The sequence below is a fragment of the Conger conger genome, chromosome 2 (genome assembly GCF_963514075.1).
Source record: "Conger conger chromosome 2, fConCon1.1, whole genome shotgun sequence".
Classification (NCBI taxonomy): Eukaryota; Metazoa; Chordata; class Actinopteri; order Anguilliformes; family Congridae; genus Conger; species Conger conger.
This window is the reverse complement of record NC_083761.1, coordinates 21,750,297-21,758,089: the sequence shown is the minus strand read 5'-3', so window position 1 is coordinate 21,758,089 and position 7,793 is coordinate 21,750,297. Positions and strand designations below refer to the sequence as shown.

The 7,793-nt window shown below is 41.0% G+C and overlaps 1 protein-coding gene across 1 annotated transcript in view; it reads left to right on the top strand.

Annotated features, from left to right (window-relative positions):
* Positions 1-7,613: 7,613 nt before the first annotated feature.
* The window catches only part of ldb3b (LIM domain binding 3b), a 28,341-nt gene continuing 28,161 nt past the window's right edge, over positions 7,614-7,793 (top strand). Inside the window, exon 1 of the mRNA XM_061225029.1 lies at positions 7,614-7,762. The gene's annotated coding sequence lies outside the window, so the exon portion shown is untranslated. The remainder of the gene's footprint in view (positions 7,763-7,793) is intronic.

The window sequence follows — 7,793 nt, the reverse complement described above, 5'->3', positions numbered from 1 at the left end:
ATGTCTATATCTCAACACAATGGACTCTCCTGCATATTTACCACACTCTGAAGCTTGTAGAGACGGGGGTGTTAGGTCCATCCTCATGTTAAATATCTGAATGGGGAAATTCCTGGGGGGGCTGTTGTTGCATGATGGACAGTCATGTGCATTGGTTCATTCCTTCCAGGTACCAGCAGGATCTAAATAGCAATGATGGTGGATGGTGGTTAATAACTACACTTTGACATTCCCCTGTTTCTACACTTTACTTTTTGTAAATTTATGATTAACTGCAGCTCATGGTTGCATCTTTTTGATCCAAAGAATTTGATTCTTTGATTAGACCGATTATTTATTCATTTTTGTACTAATTATGGTATTTGTATCAGTCAATGCTGATTAGAATTATGACTGGAAAAAACAACATCACAACATTGACATGTTTAGCGGCAAAAGGGGAACGCATACACGGAGAAGCACCTCATATCCACTGTCAAATATCAACGTGGATCATTGATGGCAGGGGCACTATCTAAGATCCAGGGGCACTATCTAAGATCAATGGCACATTTAATTCAACAACGTATCAGGAGATCTTGGCAGAGAATCTGGTTGCCTCTGCTTAGAAGCTGAGGCTTGGTCATAGGTAGCTTGTCCGGCAGGATAATGACTCCAAATATCAAAATAAAAATCCATACCGAAATAATTAAGTAAAAACAACATCCACCTGTTGTTGTCATCTCAGTCTCAAGATTTAAATCCCATCACAAACCTGTGGTCTGAACTGAAGAAGTGGAGGTCAATAAGTGCAAACCCACGGATATCAATGATTCAGAAAAGTTCTGCTAAATTTGTTCTCTAACCATATCACAAATTATAGGAAACGATTCATGGCTGTTATCTTTCCCAGGGGTGTTTGCATAACATATTAAAACACGGGTGCCAATAATTGTGGAACGTGTTTATTACATGCCATGACACACCCTTGGGAGGAAAGAACAGAACACAGGGAGATATGTAAAATCCGGATTGCACCAGTGTTTGAGAGCTTGAGAGGATCTGAAAAAATGCCCAAATCCAGGTAAGCTTATAGAGACTTACCCATGAAGACCCAAAGCTGTAATTGCTGCCAGAGGGGCTTCTACAAAGTACTTAATTAAGGGCCTGTCTGACGACATGTTCTGCATCATGTACCATGGTTAATATATTCAGGCATAAATAAATGTGCATTCTTGTTGTCACATACAAATTGGCCTTCGGTTATAGAATATATTACACTGACGCTGCAAAACTTTAAACTAAGAGCTGAAATCCCACTGCCCGCAGACTAGACTGTGGAACAACAATGGAATATATTACTAATTTCTTATTTATTTTCCTTATTCTGAGCACATCCCTGAAGCTGTGCGTAATGAGTAGAGTTTATTTATTTGCTATCCCTTACAAAAACATACAGTACTATATCAACAGCAATTTTGCCTCTTCATTATATTTGCACAGAGGCAGCTCCTCCTGAACACTTTGTGCTGTGTTGGGTGACACTTTTCACTTCACAGTCCATCAGCTGAGCTGTCCAGTCATTACCGCAGAGGAGCACATGTTGACTGTAGCTTGTGCAGCTTCCTAAATTTGGCAAATATTAAACTGCATTATGCTGGCAGTTAAGCGCTCAGCAGCCTGCCAGGAACAGCAAATACTACACCAGCTTAAAAAGAAAGTAAATGGTCATAATATATCAACAGTATATCACACCCCTTTTGCCAATTGCCATGTTTTATTCCTCATGAAATGCATGTAATATTTATACAACTGAATGTTATTTATTTAATCCTTTTTGTATGATGCCCTCTCTAAGACGTCCATGCTTTGGCAATATTTACAGGCTAAAACTGGAAAATCAAAATATTTACTTCTGAATTGAGAGTGAGAAAGAGAGGATAAGGTAATTACCAAACCTCTGCTCTCTGTGTTTTCTGCTGCAGAAAACAACGGAGGAACATTCCATGTTTGGCTCTCTTATCGTGTTCACTCGATTCCTCCATTAACAGAGAGCACTATAATTGCCAGCCTTGCAGCTTGCCACAAGTTTGCCTAATTAGGACTGCTGCCACTCTTAATGGTTATCACCCAGCCTGACGAACAGCTTTCCAAGTTTGCCACTGTTATCTCAGTGAGCACATGCCCACCCTTCACATGGTGCAATGAGCATGTAACTAAAATCAGCAAATGCAGGCATCTGTTTAGTGTCACGTTCTAGCTACTTCACTACATGAAATGCAATGTGCTTCTGCCCATTCTTTAGTGTACCTAGGACTGGTATTGGCATTCCCACTTTAAAAAAAAGATGTATCTCTACATTGGTGTAATGTTTTGACAAAAATCATTGGACCAAAAAGTGGATACCCTTCTAATCTTTTCAAATCCCCTGCATTTTGGGATAATTACATGAGTCAGACAACTATGATTTTGACATCACAGTTTAATATTGAGTTTTATTTCATCACCTGCTGTTAGATATCCACCGATTGGGAAGGACATCCAGTCATGGCCTCTGTGACCAGTGCTAATGGAGGGTCCTGTCGTCCTGGAAGAGCATATTGGACACTCCTCAGTGAACATATTTTATTGGAAATAGTTATTACGAACTGCTCACAGCTTTGACCTTGTATCTCATGCAAAACTTGGCACGTAACTGTTCACAGGTGGGCGTAGCCATGGATATGGTTCCGGAGAGCGTGAAAGGCAGTGACGGCTGGTGGCCATTTACCTGGTTGGGATGCCATACATGCGCATGCATGTACACACACGCAGGCACACAGACATGCGCCAGTACACAACTCCAACCTCTATAATTCCATGGAAAGACAAAGCATTTAATATGCCAATATTAAAATAACTAATTTTGTAGATAGTTAACAATAATCTAAACCTAACCTTAGAGGCTTAATAAACTGTATTAATGGGTTAATATAACAATGAAAAACAAGAAAATAGTAACCATGTTGTCCCAATTAGCCTACTTGACACCTGATGTTGGTAGTACGTAATACTTAATACTTCCACTAAAAATGTACTTCATATGATGCCATCATCTCCCCTTGAAACATGACCTAACTTTCAGTCTTGGGAGCATGGATTCATTTTTTTTGACAAAGTGGAAAGATAAATTCATTCAAATTACCCTAGATGGCTGAGGTTGAGGGCGGATATAGAGGATATTGTAATATACATTTCAACTCAGCTTCTCTTTATAGGGAGACAACACAAAAGATAAGAGAAACAATCTACAATTCTGACCAACAGATCTAATATGTTAGACAACGAAACATAGATGTATGTAAATAAACTGACAAACAAGGAATTATAAACCATCAAGAATTATTTTCATCAACAGTTTTTACAAGAACAGCATAACCGCACGAGTGAAAACACAAAGAGGAGACACAACCAGATCTATTTCCTCAAATGAGGAAGTTAATCATTTAATTATGTTACAAGTACTGCTTCTTCAGCCTAGAAGTCAAAGACATGGGCAAATCCCCAGCTGTCAAACCCTCCATAGCTTGACACCTCAACCCTACACAGGGTGGTTCACTGGCACCACACAACCCCACCCTCCCTACTAAGATGGACTGGTTTACAGTCTCCATCCACCAGGCTTCCTGAGGAACACACGTGGGGTGAATAGGACATAACCAACGTTACTCAGCTCACATTATCTTGAACTTCTGTGTGGATAGCTCTCGAATAGCTCTCAGATATTTCTAGGGGGACATCATGTGCTAGTACGCTATGATAGTAGGACAGTATGTCACTTTAGATAAAGGCATCTGCTAAATAAATGTAATGTAATGTTATAATGACTGCATGTAGTGTGCCAATTGCCAAGGAGGCATGCGCTCTAGGGTGGAGTTTGAGTGTCCGTTACCTTCTGGGAAACACAGGCTGGAGAGTCAAGCCAAGTAATAAGTTTTGCCCTATATCTAGGAAACGGCTACACTGACGCTGATTTTAAAAATGCCTACGCACATAATTTAGGCATTTAATCCAAATAAGCTCAAGTCAAGAAAGTGTGACAGTGCTCCTTTAAACTGGATATGAGAACATCACTTTATTGATGAACAATGCAAGACGCATTCCTAGGTCACTACAGTACCAATAAACTGAGTCGGGAGAGTTCTGTTATTTATTTATTTGAAAATAAATCTATAAAGAGGAGAGAGGGCACAGAGCAGAAGCAGTAGGCAGCCATCATCCTAGTAGGTCACGTGATCTTAAAACTACTGTATGCTAGCTAACGTCACTGACACTGGAGATGACTAATGGTAGCGGCGAACATCACGTTTTCATTCATCTTAAAGGTACACTAGGTACGATTTTTGTGTTTAAATATTGTTACAAGACCATTGTAAATCCCTTGCTATCTTTGAAAAAGGCTCACTGACATTTCAAAATATACACTTGACGGGCCAGCACTCTGTACCTAAACATCTATAGCTGTACAATAATTCAAGCTCATTGGTTGAACATTGTTTCTAATTGCCACAGCCAATGGCGTTTCAGCTTCAGCGCGTTCAAAGGGAAGGGGTGGGATAAACAGTGTTGTGGTTTGAGCGTGTTGCTGCAATTCCTCTCGACTGTTAGAAGTACGAAATTACCTATTGTACCTTTAACATTTTTCTGTTATTACATAGGCCTAGCTAGCTAGCTGCCAGATGACATATCAGTTGCTAACCTGCTCCGGATGCGTTTTTCGTTACGGTCGGGAGGGGCATGACGGTGCAGTACACGTGCATCTCAAGTTAGCAATTTTATGTTCTTGTATTCTAGGCAGCTAGTTGACTTGTTGGTGCACTTGTAAGTTAAGCATATAAGATTTGAGAACTGTTGTATAATTTAATTTATAAGTTAACTAACTGGTTAAATCCTACCTCTCCCGGAAGGTCTGGGAGTCTCCTGGAATTTGGCGCCTGCTCCCTGATACCCTCAAATGGGGAGAAGTCTCCCGCAAATCAGCAATGTGCACCACAGGCAGAAACCTAACCTGCACATGTGGATTAAAGTAAATTATACAGCTGACTGTCTGCTCATGATACCAGTACCGAAATTGCATCATACCAGTAGTTAATTAGTTTTTCAGCGAGCCTGTTTTTGATAGCTGATAATAATACACATGTAAAATCCGCACTCCAGTGCCCTCAGAGGAAATGTATTTAGCTAAATTTTGGATAATGGGTTTTAGTTTAGTTTTTAAAAGGATTTTAACCAAAAAAAGGTGTAAAAAATGCTGTAAAGTACGATTGCGTTCAAAAATAGAATTGTTGATAGGTTATTTTTATCAATTAACAAAATGCAAAGTGAGTGAACAGAAGAAAAATCTAAATCAAATCAATATTTGGTGTGACCACCCTTTGCCGTCAAACCAGCATCAATTCTTCTCGGTACACTTGCACAAAGACAGGGATTTTGTAGGCATATAGTCAGGTGTGTGATTAACCAATTATACCAAACAGGAGCTAATGATCATCAATATAATATGTAGGTTGAAACACAATCATTAACTGTAACAGAAACAGCTGTGTAGGAGGGTTAAAACTGGGTGAGGAACAGTCAAACTCTGCTTCCAAGGAGAGGTTGCTGAAGAAAGTTTAATGTCAGACGTCATACACCATGACAAGACTGAGCACAGCAACAAGACACATGTAGTCTTATTGCATCAGCAAGGGTTTCCAGACGTTATGTCCAAGCTCCGTTGAAGAAGCATAAAGAAACAGGCAATGTTGAGGACCATAGACGCTCTGGTCGGCCAAGGAAACTTAATGTAGCAGATGAAAAACACATCATGCTTACTTCCCTTTGCAATTGGAAGATCAGCAGTGGCATCAGCTCAGAATTGGCAGAAACCAATTGGCCAATCAACTATGCATGAAAACACAGGAACTGGGGTGCAGAAAAATGGCAGCAGGTTCTCTGGACTGATGAGTCAAAGTTCAATAAATTCAATGATGTGAAGTCTGTGGAGCTAGTTCAGGCAGACAATTCAAGAAGTGATGCCCCCTCACATTTACGTCTACGTCTAATGGGAGGGGCTATAAAAAGCACCAAACATACCTGTTTAGGCCCTTGCTCATTTTACACGGCCCTGCTAGCTGTTGCCGTATCTGCCCTGATCATACAATCATACAAAGCTGCCCTGCTGCCTGGTTCATTCTGCATGTTAAAGCCATTGCGCTGCCTGGCTCTTTCAGCTGCACTGCCCATTTTGCAATGCTGCCCATATTACATGCTACTGCCACTTTTGCTAGCTGCTTTGCTCAAATTATCCTGTTATTCTTAATTCATGCCTTCAAAATGTTTGCGCTCCCACCACCATCCCAGCATAGGTGAGCTCTGCTTCTCAAGATCCCCATGAGGGGGGATTTATAGCCACTCCCTGTTTCAGCAGGCTTTACAACAGGGAGTGATGAGAGGCAGAGCCAATGCCAAAATTTGACTTTACATTAAACCTCAATAAATATAGCTTAGTACATTGTGAGTTGTCTGACTGAAATAATATTCACACATCATCTATTTATACACTTGGGGATTAATAGAAGTAGCTCAGGTTACGTATCCTAGTTGAGTGTACAATAGCTGAACCTGGTTTAACACAACCATCTGGTTTAAGAGCACAAGTTACACATTCCATGTATACACTCACTGAGCACTTATTAGGTAGACCTGTACACCAACTTGTTAATGCAATTATTTAATCAGCCAATCATGTGACAACAACTAAATGCATAAAAGCATGCAGGCATGATCAATTGGTGCGGCTGTTTTTTCAGACCAAATCTCAGAATGTGGAAGAAATGTGACTTTTTCCGTGAAATGATTGTTGGTGCCAGACAGGGTGGTTTGAGTATCTCTGAAACTGCTGATCTCCTGGGATTTTCATGCACAACAGTCTCTGGAAAAACAAAAAACATCCGATGAGCAGCAGTTCTGCGGGGACAAAACGTATTGAGAGGGGTCAGAGGAGAAGGGTCAGACTGGTCAAAGCTGACAGGAAGGTGAAAGTAATGCAAATAATCACACATTACAACAGTGGTATGCAGAACAGCATCTCTGAACACACAATGCGTCAAGTGGATAGGCTACGGCAATAAGTCTAAAAAATAAGTCTAATAAATACCTAATAAAGTGCTCACTTAGTGTACATGCTGCACTGAGTGTATTGCTGGATGAAGGTTTATGTTTCTGTCTAACATCTTACAGCATACCTCTTGTAGTGGTCACACACAATCCCATGACATTTTATTTTTGTCCACCCAATTCAATCTTCTGTCGGTCTGTCTGTCTGCCTGTCACTCACTCATAAAACGTTGTCAAAGTGTTCTCACAATTCATAACTGCCATGCTTCTGGCCCCACAGGTAAGCAAAAAATAGCCCTTAGGGGGTGCATGCTTATGGGGTTGAGTCAAAGGTGACCTGGGGCGTTCCAGCAGTAAGAGGGACGTTTTCCTGTTAATTAGTTAATCTGTTGTTTCCACACCCTCGTCTAGCACGCTGTGACAGGGGGGTTAGGCCAGGAGTGGGAGGTGCCCGTTTGTGTGGGTGGGTGGAGGCAGACTAGAAATGTCTGGCTAAAGAAGAGGCTATATCAGCTGTGTGAATCATGGAGACCTGGCATTCTGGGTGTCCCCTTACAGGCCTTATAAGGACCCCCAGGGCCATAGTGCTATTGCTTTCTGCAGAGCCGGGCTATTCTTAGGCTGTCACTTCGGCCCGTCCGAGCAGGCAAGACCTATATCTCTCCCTTTTTTCTTTT